The sequence below is a fragment of the Anas acuta genome, chromosome 5 (assembly GCF_963932015.1).
Source record: "Anas acuta chromosome 5, bAnaAcu1.1, whole genome shotgun sequence".
Classification (NCBI taxonomy): Eukaryota; Metazoa; Chordata; class Aves; order Anseriformes; family Anatidae; genus Anas; species Anas acuta.
Window position 1 is genome coordinate 38,850,617 of NC_088983.1, and position 17,557 is coordinate 38,868,173.

The 17,557-nt window shown below is 39.1% G+C and overlaps 2 long non-coding RNA genes across 10 annotated transcripts in view; one reads left to right on the plus strand and one right to left on the minus strand.

The window, feature by feature from the left end:
* The window catches only part of LOC137857580 (uncharacterized), a 278,206-nt gene that overhangs the window by 183,874 nt on the left and 76,775 nt on the right, over positions 1-17,557 (plus strand). The window lies entirely within an intron of this gene.
* The window catches only part of LOC137857581 (uncharacterized), a 37,902-nt gene that overhangs the window by 17,411 nt on the left and 2,934 nt on the right, over positions 1-17,557 (minus strand). The window contains exon 1 of one of the 2 annotated variants that reach the window (XR_011097163.1): positions 448-2,257. The exons of the other annotated variant lie outside the window; for it this stretch is intronic. This is a non-coding gene — a long non-coding RNA (uncharacterized lncRNA). Of the gene's footprint in view, positions 1-447; positions 2,258-17,557 lie in introns of those variants that run through there. 2 annotated transcript variants of the gene reach the window in all.

The following is a 17,557-nucleotide window of genomic DNA, read 5'->3' on the forward strand; positions in this document are numbered from 1 at the left end:
AATAATCGCTGGTTTTATACCACCATCTCTAAATCTCTGTGGAAATGCACTACTTCCACTAAATTTCTGAACAGTCATGAAGATTTATTTATGACTGCATTCAGCTTAGAAAACAGAACATTTCCATTCAAAGTGTCATTGGTAAATGTTTTTCAGGAGGCAGAAATATCAAATGTGCGTGAAAAGCTCTTTATCAACACAGCATATTTGTCAGTCAGTTATAAATGTGTTGTCACCTCTTTCTTCAGCAAGAATGGCTAACCAATTCTTTCATTCCTTCTCAGCTGTTCTGGCTACTATGAAAGAAAGTGCAGTCGTGTTAACCCAGATAGAGGGAATCAAATAACAAAAGTCCCTTCAACCACCCTTTGCCATCTCAGAGCCACATTTCTAGTGTTACTGTGTTTGTGAATTACAATTATCTTCCTATTTATGTTCTTTTCCTACCTTGTATTGCCAGTGTTTGTGTTGGAGGTCACTGCCATTTCCTCTGTACACTTCCAGGGATTTAACTGTTTCTTAAAACTGTCTTCAATAACAGATAGTATTTACATTCCATCCAGACTATATAAATAAATCTTCAAATTGCCTCACCATGTCTAGCCTATCAGGAGATCACAACACCCTGAATTATGTTGCATTACGTGGAACAGGCAACATCTGTATAAAGGACCCTAAGTATTGAGCATTATCAAGGGGTACTAGAAATGTCAAAGTCAAAATGTCAGATAGTAAAAATAAAGTGTTCCAGAATGGACCAAGGCTGCTCAGATTGGAAGAGATACTACCAATACTAATTTCTCTCAAAGACATGTTCTGGGCATTATTTACCCTGAATAATCGCATACATGCAGAAACATCCAACCTTGTTTACGTGTAAGCTAAAGGAGAATCAGGGGTTTATACAGCATCTACGACTTTGGTAAATTACCTGGAAAATGTATCATCTATATGATGGATATTCTTCACTGTGATTTCTATGCATGGCTAATAAAGAGAGATTATTTGTTTTGATGAGGAACTTAGTGATAAGGTATATTTTAAAAATGCTATGAGAATTAGATGCAAGTTTCATAGCGAAAGTGGCCAAAAATAACTCAAATACCTTTGAATAAATTTGGCTTTGTAGCATCAAGCTTTTTGTAAAAGCATAAAGTATTTAGCAACTGAATTTAAATTGCAAATGTGAAACAGCTAAAATACACAATGGTATTAATTTGTTGTATTGTTCTTATTGTTCAGTAAATCCCCATTTAAACTGGCTTTCCCTGCACTTGCCCCCAGCCCTAAATTCTGAAGCAGAGATTGTCTTCTTACATTATGTTTGTTTAGTGCATAACACAACTGACCCGGAGGCTAGGATCAGGAGTCCCTAGGAATTCCAGCAGTACTAACAATTAATATTTTAACTAAATAGAGAAAAGAGGGCAAATGACATAATGCTTTCTTTTGTTACATGTTATTCTCTTTGAACAGGGAGTATGTGTGTATAGCATTGTAATATCCATCACGAATGGTACACAGAACATATACCATATATTAATAAAAGAAAGGCTCTCTCACTGAATTGCTTACTTGTCTAAGCTGAGGCAATGCGTATATCTAAGAAAAAGAGAGCAAAAACAGGATAAAAATAAAACCCTTGGATTAATATGGTAATCATAGCACATGCCTTCCTTATTTTGATCTGTATGTATTCCTATTAAATGGAGGGGAATAAGTCCATCCAGGGATTAAATGAAACCCAGAAGAACATCCAGTGATCACTTTTGAACTACAAAATGTCCCAAAAACTTGAGGCTTTCTTATCAGAAACTATTTGGAATTATTCCAGATCTAAGCATATCAGCTAATATCCTAGCTAATTTTATTAAAATATCTCAGGTGACAGTGACCAAAACTGTCTGGTTGCTCCCTCAAATGCTTTCTGAGACCAGAGACTTGTTTTTTTATTTAAGCATTTCAAAGCGTTGTCAGTGAACTAAAATTTAATCAAAACATCCTGTTTCATCAAAATGAAGCTTTTTGGAAACCGTAAGTTTCTTCAAAGCTTTCTTCAGCAATCCTTCTTGGTCAGTGTATTCAAGATCACTTCAGACCTGAAAGAGGTCATCATTAAATCATATCTAAGGCATAAAGTACTGCAAAAGGGAGAAGAAACTCTCTCTAGTGAGCATTTACCAGGTATCACTAAATGGTGAAGGATCCATATCATACTCCTGGCTTGAAATACAGAATTACACTGAGCAGATGCCTCTCCAAGAGACACCAGAGAATAGGGTGATTTATTGTTAGACTGGGAAAGAAGCTGTCAACGTGTTCTATAATAATAATAATAAAAAAAATATCTCTGTCATCTTTCCCACAAACCCTGTCCATAAGAAGGAAAAAATAGGCAACAGGAATATGAGGGTTCCACCCTGCCACATGCAATAAAAAGTAAGAGAGATGACAAAGCACTGCTAGAAGAGAAGGACATCCCCATAGGCAGTGGACTGTAGCTTCCAACCTGGATTTCAGCTGCCAGCTTCCAATCAGGCTGTTTAGACTGAGTCAGCTGAGACCACCCAGTTAACCCAGTCAAGATAAAAGCAGAAATTCAATTTGAAGATAGACCCTCAGAAGGGAAAGTGAATCACAATGCAGCAGTTATTCCAAAACCCACCAACTGAAAGATGTGTAGTCCAGCTGAGCATATAAAAGGATTTAACAAATATCCAAAATGTAATGGTGGAATAAAGCAAATTCAGCTTCACTGGACCAGCAGGCCTCTAAAGGCAGGGACAGGAGGAAAAGTTTATCTCCTATCTGCATGACAAATAAGAGAGTGCACAAGTAATATCTCTATTTGTGAGCACTTATGAGTACTTGAAAGTACAACAGTGAAAAGTCATTCACTTCTCAAACCAGTTAAAGACCTTGTGCCTTCCCAATGGAAAGTGGTGCAGGGCAAGACACAACCAAGAGTAATTCTACATGTTGCTGATATGGTACTGATCCTGACTGGAAAATGCTGGCATGTGGCTGAGGATCAAAACCAGTCCATTCCACAGTCTTCAGGCTATGAGACATCTGACAAAAAACCCACATCACACAAAGACAGTCCAAGAAGGAGCTAGTATTATTTCTTCAGATAGCTCTGAAGGCCACCCCCTTGCTTTATTGTTTATTTTTTACATTTTTAATTGCAGTTTGTGCCTTTGACATGCTCATCCCAGAATTATCAGTTTGCAAACACTGAGTGGCAGTGAAGGAATAGTATTTTGGCTAGACATTAGAAAGTTAAAACAAAAAAAAATCTTCCTCATTCAAATATGTTGGTATTGCTGTGAATAAAAGGCTGCAACACCATTTGCTTTTAGTTATGGTGTCATACTAAGATTTGTAAATAATAAGATAACTGCAATAATTCCCTAACTTTTTTGTTATTCTACATGTTCCTTAAATTTTTTAAATTTTACCCCACATTTATTCACTTGAAAATTCCTATCCAGAACATATATTTTGTGCAGACACAAAAAATGTTCTTTCATGAATTAGGTGACCAACTATAGAACATGAAAGATAACTATTGGGCCATCAGAGCAAGCAGCAGTTTATCAGAAATTCTGCTAAATAATTATCCAGACAAATACCTAAAAATGCCAAAACCATGTGAAGAAATCAGGTAAGATCATAACTAATTTGCTAAACAACAGAGGGATAGTATTTCACAATAAACACTAATGTATTTTTTCTATCAGCATCACCCCTCTGCTGAGTCATAGCATATGTTCAGGAATCTATGAGGGGAAGCAGATAAAAAAAGGAAGAGAAATCTTGGTTAGGGAAGTCTTGGATTTTAATGCAATTTCTATGGCTTATGACATAGGAGACAGATACCATAGGAGACAGATAACCTTCTGTTTGACAGGATCCCTTTGAAGAGAGGCAAAAAAGAGAAAGTATGGCCAGAACTCAGGCTAAACTGACCATATGGTCAGAGGAACATGGGTAATTTCATTGAAAACACGATGGATTTTGATGCCGGGTATGCAAAAATGACAGTCCTAAAAGCTATTACTTTGTCACTGAATTATTTTTTTAAACGGAGCCTACTTGGTTCTTAACAGCAATAAAACACAGCTACCTAAAGCTGAAACATCTGAATAGTTTTCTTCTGCTCTTGTTCTCTTTTGGATGAACAAGTGTATATGTAGCAGAGAGAATCAAGGACTGGCAGACAAGCAGTACTTTAAACAAACCTGGCAATACTTCATCTCTCTTTGGGGCCATCATCAATATAGGGTCAATAAACTGGGGATGTAAAAGGGGTAGTTGTGCTTTTCCTGTCATCTTGTATCCTTTGTGAGAGTGATTTGCCCTCAGTTCAGCATGATGTTCCTGGTGCAGAACTTGGACCAGATACCTTCAGAGGTGTTTGGCTTTCTCCCCACCTCCCATTGCATCCTGTGGGACAATAGGTAAGGTGCTGATGGGAAGATCATGCAGGGGGTGGTGAGGGGTGAATAATGCAGGAGGCACCTTCCAATAATGAACTCCGTAGAGTGAAAATCCTCCTTAGAGAAGAAACTTCAAATATACCTCCCTTTCAGGAGTGTGAACTGTTTCACAGAATCTGATTCACACATGTAAATCCGGATAATGCTTGCTATCAATAGTGAAGATGACAAAAATCATTTAGACACATTTCATGATGTCTGTTCTTCTTAAGGCATTATTTTTAATTTTTATCTCTATCCATATGCAGGAATTCATCGCTATATTTTTGCAGACTTATCTGTGGCTGTATACAAACTTGTCAGGAAATGTGTCAGGAAATGCGTGTCATTAGACATCTGTCCAGGCTACAGTGTTTTCAGTGCCTGAGCCAGGCACACTAATACACTCATGGTAATTATTTTATACTGAAAACAGGCATTTCTACAGAGCAAGATGAAAATATGCCTGTCAGATGTGAGCTGTCTTCCTAGTGGTATTCTGGCTAAAAAAAAGGCACACATTTTATTTTATTTTTTTTTTAAGGTGTGCAATACAGGCAGAAGAACTGTTATGCTCAGAGGGAAAAACTGCAATAGCAAACTTTTAACACATGTGGCTAAAACTGGAATTGTATCTTTTGGATGGATTTATTCTCAAATCTGACTCAGCTTTAATAATAATAATAAACCCTAGATCATATAAAATTTTTATATTAAGTTCCTGAGAGGTAAAAATCTTGCACGCACACACACAAATGCTTTCAAGTGAGCTTGTCAGGAATCTTAAATCAGTCCTTTCTTCCATGTGATAGATCACAGGCTGACTTCTGATTTCATTAGAATACTCTGATATTGTGTAAAATAAGTAAATAAGTTTGACTCCAAACCCATGCAATATGCAGTTACCGCTACATTTTTAAATGTCTGAATAAAAAATGTTTAAACCTGAACAAATCTTTCCTTCTCTCACATATTTTTAAAAGTTTTTTTGTTTTGTTTTGTTTTCATCTTATGCCTGTAGATAGGTGCATGGCACAGTTGGTCTAAGAAATAAAATCCCCTCTCTGATTATTTATTTTAAATAATTATAATCAGCTATGTTTCAGTAAGTATATAGGAAAGGTCTTGTTCCAGAAACATCTCTGATTCTCATGGGGGTCTCACTTAAGTAGGGAAAATATTTCCATGTACTAAAGTTGTATACTTTAAGCTAATGGCTTCTGCTGCTTACGCTGTCTGTCTGTTGAACCCAATATTACAAACTGTCAAACAGTGGACAACATTTGTGTGAAAAAAAGAGGTTTTTCCTCCCATAACCCAGTCTTTATTGGCATTTATACTCCGTGGATGGAATGTAGAGAACCAGGGCTAAAGTATCAAAAAGATGGGTCAATAATTGACACTAAAGATCTCTTAAATCTAGTAGTCAAAGGCACATGAAGGCCCATAGCCAGCAGTTGAAAGTTGCAAGATTGAACTTGAAAACAGGATGAAAGTTTTTATCAGCAAACAAAAATGACTAGAGCTCTGCTAGTTATCAGCTGGAGTCTTCTATGCCAGATATCCTGACCTTTGAAAGATAGGCTTTAATTCAACTGCGGGTTTTTGGGTTTCACGCAGAAATGTCTGGAAGAAACTATATGACCTGAGTTATGCAGGAGGTCAGACATGCTGTCCAGAACGACTCTTCTGGAAAGGAAATTTATAAAAATAGTAATAGAAATATGCAACCCAGTGAGTGTATCAAACATTTATTTAGGACTTGGGTTCAACACCTCGAATGTAATGTTCTTTTCCCCCTCAAATTCCTAAGGCCATTTATATCAGGCCAGCTTCTCATGACTACTTGTATTTATAGTTTGTCTGCCTGGTTGTCACTGGTCACATTTTTAGGTTTGCATTACATTTTAAATCCCCTGAGTCATATTCATGTTCATGTTTACCACTCTTTTCCCTCTTTTATGAGATTTTTCCATGAACCTGAAATTAAAAACATCCTTTCCTCCTCTCCACTGAAAAGTCACAGCCACAAGCCATCCATCACAGCTCCAATTTGTCCCTTAAAAATTTCTCTGGTCCCTCACAAAAGATGCATTTCCAGCAAGAATTTCAAGCTCCATTTCTCTGTATTTCCCAGGAGAGCTGAAAAAAAAAAAAAAAAAAAAAAAAAAAAAAAAAAAAAGCCCTTCTTCCAAATATTTAATTTCCATTTTTTTTTCAAGTTCTGTGCAGAAAATAAGTTCAATGAAAAATGTGTCTTTTTATTCCCTGCCATCTCTGACACTTGTAGTTCATTTTCATTTTTTCTAAGCTGTTTTTAAGCTAGAGAGGAGAGAGCTGGAGGAACAGGCTGTGTTGTCACTGGGTCCATCACACTTAGTTCACCTGTTTCAAGCTTCAAAAATTCATTGCTCACTTCCTTTAGTTCCCTGAAGATAAAGAAATGACTCATGCACAGAGTGGAGGAAAATAGTATCAAAGAGTATGTCCAGAAACACTGCATAACAGCCTTTAAACAGAGTCTTTTAACTCCATTTCAGCTTGCTGTTGTACTACAGGCTGAACATACTGGTGACAGGAAGACAGCTATTGTCGTCCTGCCTTTTGCTCTGAATCATGAACAGTCTCAGTCCTGACTGAGACCTGTTGTTTGAACTGCAGCTCTTCCCACACATAACAAGCCCTTTTCCTACAGCTTTTCCCAGATGGGAATACTCCAGCAATACCAGGCTATTACATATACATGTGATGTCTGGACACGTGTACGGCCCTGCACCGGGGACTTACATATGCCCCCAGCTTTCCAGCACCATGACAGCGGTGTGGTCCTCTCTCACAGGATGATGAGTACATGAGTAAATTTTGCAGTTGACTCTGTTGGTTTCTACATCTTCACATTAAGTTATTATTTTAAGAGACAACACAATGCAGAGGGAAAAATAATGTGATGTGTGGGAGCTGGCAGTAGGGATTTTTCCCAAAAGTTTGGGAGTATCCCATTTCTCACAGATGGTGTTGCCAAAAAACATCCTACTTTTCTTTCAGAAATAAGGATTGTTGGCAATACTCTCATGCCTAAAGTATTTCCCCAGTCCAAACACCAACACTACTGTAAAACAAGACAGCCTTATTCAAAGATACTTAGCTTTTCAAGTGGAAGAAGAAAGCAGATAGGCAAACCAGAGAAGGATAGAGGTGAAGAGATTAATCTAACACCAACAGAGGAAACTATAAAACTACCAAGAAAAAGATCCTGAAGGAGTAGGAGGGAGGTGTGGGACTGGGCCCCTTCCCACAGTGGGGACAGTAGCCTAACACCCTCAGCTGCAGCAGTGGGAAATTTTAAAGCTAGACGTGTCCAAGTGCCTTTAGAAAGGAAGCAATGAATATTAGCAAATTTCCTTTCACATTTCCTTTAATTTCACATGGTTGTGTCATGTGTCATACCTATTCTATTTGTTGTCCTTCATATTCTCCCTCTTTTTACTTAATAGGCAGAAAAATTTTCTTTAAGGTAAGTAAAGATCAGCCAGGATGGTGAGTCACACGCCTTTATTCTTTTGGCTTCTGTTCAGTGTATTAAGAATCAGGAAATGTAAATGTCTATATACGTCTGGGGAAGAAGTCCTTTGCAGCAGCTACTGAACAGAGCTGCTGACAGCAAAACCCATGCAGGACACTGTACAGGCCCAGGCATTAGGAATATGATAGAGGAAGGGAGCTACAGAGGGAGGGAGACACTCAGTGGAGCCTGCTGCCACTGGGTTAAAAGGACCCAAGGAGGAAGTTTCCTCCTGACTAAATGACTGTTAGCAATCACTCCTACTGAAGGAAACTCAGACATCAGAGCAGCATCACTTCTGGGACTTAGCTACAAAGGCTTGTTCAGAAGTCCTGGCCGTCCCAAAATTACAAGGACAAAGAATTCGGCTTAAAAACACTTTCTCTCTCTTTCTTTGTAACTAAATAACTTCAAGGTGATGTAGAACCTGTTCAAGAAATATCAAAGCCTATAGATCACTTGTCATGACTGTATCTAATGAGCAAAAGAGATAAACTTGAGCTAGAAGTTGTGAATCCCCAGTCAAACCTCCTAAAATTTGAGCACGTGTTTAGGAGTAAGTGTTTGAGTTGGACTTCTCCCTCATAGCAGACAGAATGTACTAATTCTAAGTCCAATTCCATGTTTTTCTTTGTTTTGGTTGTTATTATAGTCATGGCTACTGCTACAAAATTAGGCCATTAAAAAAAGGCAAGCAGCCCAATCCAAATGATTCCATTTGAGTTAAACTTCTTGAGCTCAACAAGAGACAGAGAGGTACCTATTTAGGACATGTGTTTTCTACTTATTCCTGCTCTTGACTAGTTTTGGATGGTACAACTAGTTGACAGATGAAATTTCCTTCCTAGGGAAAGAGGCTGATATTTTAAAAACTATTTTCATCCCAAATTGGCATTTTCAAAGACCAACATGTTCAGAAAAAAATTCAGTTCAGAAATGTCAAAATAATTTTTTTTCAATCAAAACCAAATATTCAACATTTCCCAACCTGTTTAAAGTGTGTTCCCACATGAGCTGTTGTATGCTGGGGTCATTACTTTCCAAGGCAGTGGTAATTCAGGTGCATTATATTTACATTTATAACTATGGACAACAGTAAATATTCCATTAGAATTTGGGCTAATGGAAAGCCAAGTGGAAATGGGGATCAGTATGGGAAACTTGCACTTGTGCAATGCAGCACATTGCTGTATATGCTAAAAATTGACCAGGATGACCTGTTCTAGCACTACTATAGACAGATCTTCACAATGCTGTACTTCATCTTCACAGTGTTGTACCAAAAAAACAATCTATCCATACAAACAAGGCACTGAACCCAGAAATGCTTCACTCTGCTTCTCAGGCATTTCCCTACATCTTTCACCTGTTGTTGCAAAGCTTCTGTGGTGCACAAGACAAAATTACAACTGAAACGTTAGCAGCTGGTCAACCTTAGCCTAAGCCTGCTGATACAAGTTGTTCCAACACTTGCACAACTAAAGAGTGAGAAAGGGATGAGAAATGAGCTATTGGATTATTCTTGGGGGAAAAAAAAATATATGTCTTGCTTCCAGAAGAATTATAGGCATTTTCTACAAGTTTCATGTCTGTTCTCTTGCCTGAGCTGTGTTTAGGGTGCATCAACTTTTTTCTCTTGAATATAACACAGAAAATGTTCCTTTCTTTGCTTTTCCTCATCTTTTTTAAGATATAGTGTAACTACAGTACTCTCGTAGTACCATGTTAATGAGAAAGAAGTGTTGCTATGTTGTCTTACATTTTTTATTATATTGTGCTTAGAACTCATTCACTTTGTTGACTCAAATTATGGAAGCAATTCTTGTTGTAGGACTGTTTATATGTCCCAGAGCATTCATAACTCACTGAGTTCAGCCATCTACAAGTGTTTAATTACAGACTGCTTCATGTAAAATATGCTTGCCAGCACTCTTTTGGCAGAGTAAGGAATGAACTTTGTAAAGGAAAACTGAGTTGTTCATCAGTGGTGGCAGCAGAAATGGGGGAAAGAACTTCCCCAGAGTTCCTTGAAGATTCCAGTTGCTGGATGCTGGTATGATTTGGTCTCTTATATAAATCTTGCTGGAACTGTGCTAAATTTTGCATTGAAATTTTTATTTTTTCCCCACTTTTATAACTGTAGCTGTATGTACATTTAAAAATAGAATGTGAAAATTAAACTCACAAGACCCCATTACACAAGATGTAAGTACAAACTTAGTCCAGAAAGGGACAAAACATCTAGTCTTTGAAAATAATGTTGCTTTGTGCTTTTTTAAAATGTAAACACAGATTAACAACATGCTACTAAAGTGAGGCTGAATCACACCTTTCACAGGCTTGCAAAAAAAAGATATCCCATATTATTTAATGCTACATTTGAACTAACCAGAAGATAGTTTATTTGCTTCTGTATTACTAAACTAATACTTTTTTTGCTTTGTTGTTGATTTAATGAAAAATTATGTCTTGCTGTGGAATGATGAATATATCCAATGTATTTTTAAAGGTAAATCTGGAGATTTAGACTGAACAAGATAGAAGAATGATTTTTTAAAAATTTGAAAATGCCATTTTGACTCCTTGAATGTTTCATGAAAATACCTTCTCTCTCCTTTTCTTTGATTATGAGATTCATGACTGCAACTGCTGTGAAAACAGTAGTTTTCTTTGACCATCCACTTATGAAGCAAAATTTCTGTCATTGTTAACTGCTGAAGTTGGAAACCCAGCATTGTGCCAGAAGCCCAGGCAGCCTCCCCTGCCTGAGTTACTGCTGCCTCACCTCAATGAAGGAATGAGGGCAGTCATTTGTTGACAGAGTTCAAATGTGCCAAAGAGTATAAGGACTTGTTTGGAGGGTAATGCTATCTTACCTCTGTCCAGAAGACTGAATATAGACACAGACAGCATTTAAACAAAAACATTATTGCAGTGTTTGGTATCTGAGGACTAGCTGACCAACTTTGTCATAGTGCAGGTGCAAATTGTACTCAAAAGAGTGGGGTTTCCTAAAGCCTACAGCTGTACAGGCAAGCACAGCAGGTCTGAATGTTGGAGAAGGTGCTGTTTCAATCATCCCTCCATTTCAGCACATGCCAACACATGGAACCAGTGTAGCCTTCCTACCCGTACTTCAGGCTCATGAAACCTCCTCCTCATCAGCTATGCCAGGGGCTGTGTCAGGCCATTGAGCACCAAGCAGTGCTGGAGGGAGTGAGGCCAAGTGCCCAGGGGGGCCCCCAGGAGCCTGGAAGGGAAGGACAGTGCCTCACCTTCCCCATCCACACTCCTCCCAAAGCCGGGTGCCCACAGTGAGCTGGGCTTGACCGAAACCCTGACTGGCACCCTCAGGGAGCAGTCAGCTGTATGTCTGGGGCATGCTGGGGGAGCACCTACCTCTGGTGCAAATGAGTTTTCCTCAAAAAGCAGCAAATTGTGCAGTTTCACACCTGACTCCTCAGCCGAGAGGGTGGAAATGTCCTTTTCTGGCCCTCAACAGCAAGCAAGCCAAAGGCCAGGGGTCAGTTATTAGTGAGACCCAGGGTTCAACACATGCTCCCTGGCCTGGCTGTGCTCCAAGACACCTTGAGGCACTTGAGCCCTTGCAATGTGAGCTCATTTGTTGTCATTTCCACTTCTGGGGAAAAAGAAAGGTCATAAGAAGAGATCAGTAAATGTGCAGCATTCATAAAGCATGGCCGCTTCAAAACAGACACGTTGCAGTGTTATCATATCCAGGAAAACAGCAGCAGACAGTATAACCTTAAAATACCACCCAGAAACTCTTGCTTGGAAAGGACAACTCACAGCATCAAAGCCTACATGTATTTGCCAAACCATACTTTAACTTACTGCCAAGGCACCAGATTTATCCCCTTAGTAGAATGATCCACTAGACAAAATGGTGATTGCTACATCAAACTGGACAAGGGTTTGTTTCATGGGAGGTCAGGATGACAGAGGGAGGTCTGCGGGTACTCATACTGGATAAGAACAGTAGGTATTTTTTCTATATGAAATTACCCTGAGGCTAGTTTTTTAATAAATGAACCTCAGAAATACAACAGAACCAATAAACAGCCAGAAGTAACACCTAATGAAAAATATTTATCAAAATTTCAAATGCTTAGACAAGTAGTTTCAGACCAAAATAAGAAACAATTATGAACTAATAGAAATTGGACTTAGGAAGGGTAAAACACAAGGTATAAAACCATACACAAAAAGGAAAGGGAATTCCATTGTTTATACTTTGCTTTTTGAGTTTGTCCTCACCTGCATTGATGCAGATGGCAGTGTGTGCAGAACAACTGCTCTGCCTCCTGTATCTGCAAATTGGGGAAGGGAGGCAGAGGCTGTGACTCCCTCTTCCCTTACCATTCCCCTCAGAGTGCTGAGACAGTAAGAAAGCAAACCACCTCTTCACCTGATGTAGACCAATTCACATCCCAACAACAGGCAACAGGGTGCTCTGAGTACCAAAACACAGCTCTCTAAGCTGTAGTTTGTCCCATCAACCTTCTGGGGCAGCCTGAGGGCAGAGTGCTTCCAAGTCAGGGCTTGTGGTGATTATAATAACAGTATCAATCAACGTTGTGACATGCATTTCTGGCTCCACAGTGAAAACTCTGATGACTGCAATATGCCTGATACTGCCTATGACACTTGTATATGAAAAACGTGTTGTGGCACTTTTCTGACTCTCATTGCCAGGAATACATAAATATATTTTTAGACAAGCATGGAAGCAGTTTGTTTTCTTTTGTAATGTTGTTTTTCCTCTTTTCTTTCTTCCAGAAATTCAGGTTTTTGTTGTTGTTTTTGTGTTTTTTTTTTTTTTTTTTTTTTTTTTTTTTGGTACTCTGCATGCATCTTTCATTTTCCCTTGTACATATGCACACATTTGTGCATGCATACATATACATATCTGTATGCTAATGTATATGTGCACACAAACATGTGGCATTTATGATGTGCAAACACACAGGCAAAAATCCTCTTGAACCACACTGAGGTGCTAGTCTTGGTCAGAAAGACACCAGATTGGTTCTACTGTTTAATAATTTACCATCTATACTCAAGTGGTAACAGTATTCATATGTACTTTGAAACAGAGGTGAGATCAGACTTCCCTGCAAGTGCTTTCTCTCTTGGTATCATTTGGTGAGTGTCTATAAATGTCCATGCATACTTCTAGGAACTAAATGTATTTGAACTCAGGGACTCAGTCTCACCTGGGAGTCATTCAAAATGTTCAACTGATCAGTAGGGCCTAAAGCAGAGCTCACTGTTTTCTTCTTTGTCTTCTTCTGCTCTGATATCAGGTCTTATATACTGTGTTTAGGTTCTGATAATCTAAAAGGGGACTTCATAACATAAAGGTGAAATCAATTGAATTGGATTTTTTGATGGACGTTCTTGGTTTTAATTTGGGACCAAAATATTCAATGTAGTGAACTTGTGAAACTCATGCCTCCTTTATTTCTCCTGTCTGTAACTACTCACTTGCAGGATATAGGATTCAGGTTTATGAAGAGCAAGAAGAAGGAGAAGGTGGAAGTTGTTACTTCTGTTTCTAGCCAGAAATGACTAAGTTTGCAGATTGAATGGCATTAACCAGACAAAAACATATATTTTTGCTGTCTAATATTTCTATGTCCGTGGTATAAAATAGATAGCTATGTTTAAAATCTTTTTCAGCACATGAAGTAGACCTGGCACCTGTTCCTAGCTCAAACATGACTTGCCGTGTTAGTGACAGCAGTCTTTCACCACTCAGTCTCTGCTTTCCCTGCATGTTTTGGCTACCCCATCTGACTGTAAGCACAGAGGATGGGCACCTCAGAGCCTCTGCAGGATGCAGCGGCAGGGTGGTTGTGAGTGGCTCTTCAATGGGGATTCTTAACATATTCATGCTGGTGTTTGTAACAGCTTGTGCTTGTCCTTAGTGAGGTAATCTCAACAGAAACTTTTCTTCTCTGGAAGTGGGGAATGATGAATCTATTTTAATGACACACTAGTTGAACCCCAGTTTGAATGTCCAAATTGGCAGACTGATGCATTTATACACCATTGGAAACCAATTTCTATTAAATGAATCTTGTCTTAATGAAATTTGTTTGCTGATGAGGTAAGTTTGTGGTGTCTGAGCTATGATGTGTCTTTGTCTGGCCACATCTTTCGTTTGGAGCAATCTTTATACTTACATGACTGTGCAGTCACTGACAGGATGCCCTTAAACAAGAAGATGGATGAATTTCACTGGCAAGGAATGATGGCTGGCCTCACTGCAGCATGTAAAGTTGCTTGATAATATATGGCACAGCACTGAGCAACTTCCTGGAAACCTTAGTAATGCAGAGGTTTGAAAGAACAGGAGTGGCCTCCAGTTCACAAACAACACAGGCTGAATAAGCTGCTTCTAACTGCATCAGAAACTTTTGCTCATATATTTAGCCTTTACTTGTAGAACGAAAAGTGCTAAAAAGTGGCATGACTAAAAAGGCAATACAGCAATAAAAATTCCAGTTTTACTCTGGGGATAGCTTCAGAGACATTGTGGTCAGAAATTTCTCCATTATTTGCAAGTTGCCAAAGAGGAATGTTCTTTATTCTGGATTGGCTTTGGGAAATCTATTAAGACTTTTAATTGCATTTAAAAATATTCTTATGTTTTGAAATCTAGTCTGCAGGAAGTTTAACAGCCCTTCATTAAGTACCCTGAGTGTGACGGAGGTTTGTATATTAGCAAGGTGCTTTGCTTGTCTTTACCCATGTAAAAATACAAGGAGTAATGCCAGTTTGGGGAATAAACAGAGCAAAAGCCAAGGGGGGAGAAGAATGGGGGGGGACACAAGTCATGAGCTGCTTTGGTCTTCATACTCAAGAACTGCTTAGTAACTTCCATTGCCTCACCCCATCGCTTCCATTAGAAGGCCTTTATAGATTACAGGAATAAGTGGCCCTTAGCAATAACTTCAAAACAGAGAGCAACCAAATGGGACTGAAGCAGAATGGGAAACTCCTGTCTGCTACTACAGATAGTTCTGAGCTGCTAGCACTTTTTTTCCTCTCAGCTCAGGATGAAAGGCAAAAATCTTAATAATTTCCACAAATTGAAAATCTGAAAAATGCATGAGCTGAGGTCAGCTAAAGCATTTCATTTCTATAATTTTGTAATATCTTTTTACAATGCTGATCTGTCTTTCATTATTTTATGCCTAAATTTGCTAAGATTTCAAAATTGTGAGAAGTTCCAGCTTGAAGAAAACAAAAGCTTTCTAACTCAAAATGTTGAATCAAGACTATATTTTAATGTTTCTTACTCAAAAAAAAAATAAATTAAGGAGCAATGGGAAATGGAGCCTTTTCTTAGCCACTAGTCTGAGTCTTAACGCAGATCAGTAACAAATGCTATGCATTTCAGTGTGACAGCTCTACACTGACTAACTTTTTTCCTATCTGGTTTACTGCAGTGACTTTTGTGTCAGGCCCAGTAAGATGGTTCTCTTAACTGTGTCAATACCAGAAGAACGCTTCACTCATATGCTGATAAATCAATGGAACCTCAAGGAGAAATATGCATTTTTTTAGCCAAGAACAAGATATTTGATGGTGGAACTGATCACAAACAGAGTGTATCCCTTGGCAATAAAAAATTTCCTTTACAGTCAATTCCATGGTTAAGCCCAAGCCACTGCTTTGTTCCTCCACCTGTCTCTGTGAGTCAGCAATGCTATCCTCCCATTTTCCTTCCAAGTGGGATGCCAATGCCTAGCCAGGGCTGCAGAGGCACGGGTGTTGTGCCTGCAGTTGTTACTTGTTTAGCTTTTGCACTCTTAGCAGCTTGCCCGAGCTCCTTTTACCAAATGGGATAGAGTCTGGAGAGGGCAAGCCACTTCTCATGCTGCTCATGAGTTTGCTACTCTAAGAATCAGGAATTTTAAAATCTCATCAGAGCCATTTGTAATTTGTTTATAACTGTGAGTAACAAAAATGCTAACTTTTTTCCATTAAAAGAAGTGCTCAAATGTTAAAAAATTTAAAGGTATTTTTTTACAATCCAGAGATGCAATATACATATTTAGGCCAAATTCCCACATTCCATTTGTGCTGTACTTGCAACTCTGGTGGCTGCTCAAGTGTGACCGAGAGGTAATGTTTCACTTCTGAGTTACACTGCTGTAACATTCCTCTGAGAAGTGATGCTTCTTGGCAAGGATATCTTTGATAGACCATCCTGTTAGAGTGTCTAAAGCTATACCAGGAGCAAAATGTTGTCCTCAGAGCACCAAGCTCAGAGATGAATTCAAACTTTATTCTACTTTGGCTCCAAGCCTGGCTCTGAGTTAAGGTCATTTGCATGAATGAACTGGATATTTCGTTCTTATTCAGGCACATCTCTCATTTACTATACACATAGCATATTTCATAACTGAATTTTGCCTCTAATTCTCTCTACTTAAGTAAGTATTAGATGGCTTTTGCCAGGTGCTCCTCTGGAGCCAACAGGAGTATGAACAACATGAAGAGGTGCCACCTGTACAAGTGTCATGCCAGGCCAGCCAGTGTGCTTCCCACCTAATCAGGGACGGAATCTATGTGAGTCAGAGTAGGAAAAGGAAAATAAATGTCAGACCTCCGGACTGGAGGCTCAGCTTGCCAGGGAGAAGGGCTGTTGGAGCTAGTGAACTCTCCATTGCCTTATTCAATGGCTTGTAGATCTGTGATTTCTGTCCCTGTGGCACCCATCTACCCCACAGAAACAAAATGCTGCATCTGGTTAGTAATGGTTTGGTGACAGCAACTGGACCAACCACTCTGGGGGATGGTGTTGTAAACAAGTTAACCCAAAACACAGAAGATCGTGCATGTCTCTGAGAGTGTGCGTGCACAAACTTTAAACTGACTCCTTTCATGCCATACCGATGAGCAACATGTTCTGGCCATTCCTTTCCCATGCAGGCTTAGCCTGGCTGATTTGTGTACTCAGCACTGAAACCTACACTTTTCCCAGGACCCATCAGGTCAGACTGCCCACAACCTATTGCTCCTTTGATGACTCTCATCCTGCTTTCAGTTGATGTGGCAGTGCATGAATACATATGACCGAAAGCTTGATATAAAATTCATTTGTCTAAACACCAGCTATTTATGTTTGATGGCCTGAACAATTATTAATCCTGATTGGAAATATAAGTCATTGTGTCTACAGTGGCCTGTCACATCATTGCTGTTAGCTCCCCTGAGGCCAAATTCTCTGACAATGCACACAGTATCCGGTTCTTTCTGCACACAACGCTGTGCCCTAGCTGAAATCCCAGGCAGGAAACCTCTTTTTCTATATGTTCACCAGTGTGGATGATCCCCAGGAATTTCCCTGGTCTGCCACTGTATATCCCATAACATAAGAGACGGCACCACTTTGCCTGATAATTTCCATGCTCTCACATACTGTTCAAAATGCCGTGGCACATGCTACCTCAGTGGGCACAACATGCATCCTTCCTGC